Raw genomic sequence first — 833 nt, 5'->3', positions numbered from 1 at the left:
TGGTTCAATCAGCACACATTGTTGTTGTAGCTCTGGATACTAACCCAACAATACAACTATTTCCACCACTGGGCTCACTGCAGTCACTACTTCAACCTTTACTGAACTACCATGAAAAATACTTTTAGACAGCTGAAGCAAGCATACTTTTAAAAAGTATCCTTTCTTATGGACGAGGATTTGGCAGTGCGGTCATTGAGATTTCATACTTCTCATTGGAGCGGCAGGGGGATTAGCTCAAATGGTAGAGCGCTCGCTTAGCATGCGAGAGGTAGCGGGATTGATGCTCGTATCCTCCAACTACTTATTTTGGTTCAATCAGCACACATTGTTGTTGTAGCTCTGGATACTAACCCAACAATACAACTATTTCCACCACTGGGCTTACTGCAGGCACTACTTCAACCTTTACTGAACTACCATGAAAAATACTTTTAGACAGCTGGAGCAAGCATACTTTCTAAAAAGTATCCTTTCTAATGGACGAGGGATTTGGCAGTGCGGTCATTGAAATTTCATACTTCTTGTTGAAGGAACAGGGGGATTAGCTCAAGTGGTAGAGCGCTCGCTTAGCATGCGAGAGGTAGCGGGATCGATACCTGCATCCTCCAAATATTTAGTTTGGTTCAATCAGCACACATTGTTGTTGTAGCTCTGGATACTAACCCAACAATACAACTATTTTCACCACTGGGCTTATACTGCAGGCACTACTTCAACCTTTACTGAACTACCATGAAAAATACTTTTAGACAGCTGAAGCAAGTATCCTTTCTTATGGACGAGGGATTTGGCAGTGCGGTCATTGAGATTTCATACTTCTTGTTGGAGGC

The 833-nt window shown here is 42.6% G+C and overlaps 1 non-coding gene across 1 annotated transcript; it reads left to right on the top strand.

The window, feature by feature from the left end:
- Window positions 1-538: 538 nt before the first annotated feature.
- Window positions 539-611, top strand: trnaa-agc. Its single transcript has one exon. It is a non-coding gene; the product is annotated as a tRNA-Ala (tRNA).
- The last annotated feature ends 222 nt before the right edge of the window (window positions 612-833 follow it).

This window comes from Oncorhynchus gorbuscha, unplaced genomic scaffold (assembly GCF_021184085.1).
Source record: "Oncorhynchus gorbuscha isolate QuinsamMale2020 ecotype Even-year unplaced genomic scaffold, OgorEven_v1.0 Un_scaffold_21934, whole genome shotgun sequence".
NCBI classification, from domain to species: Eukaryota; Metazoa; Chordata; class Actinopteri; order Salmoniformes; family Salmonidae; genus Oncorhynchus; species Oncorhynchus gorbuscha.
This window is presented reverse-complemented; position numbering and strand designations above follow the sequence as displayed.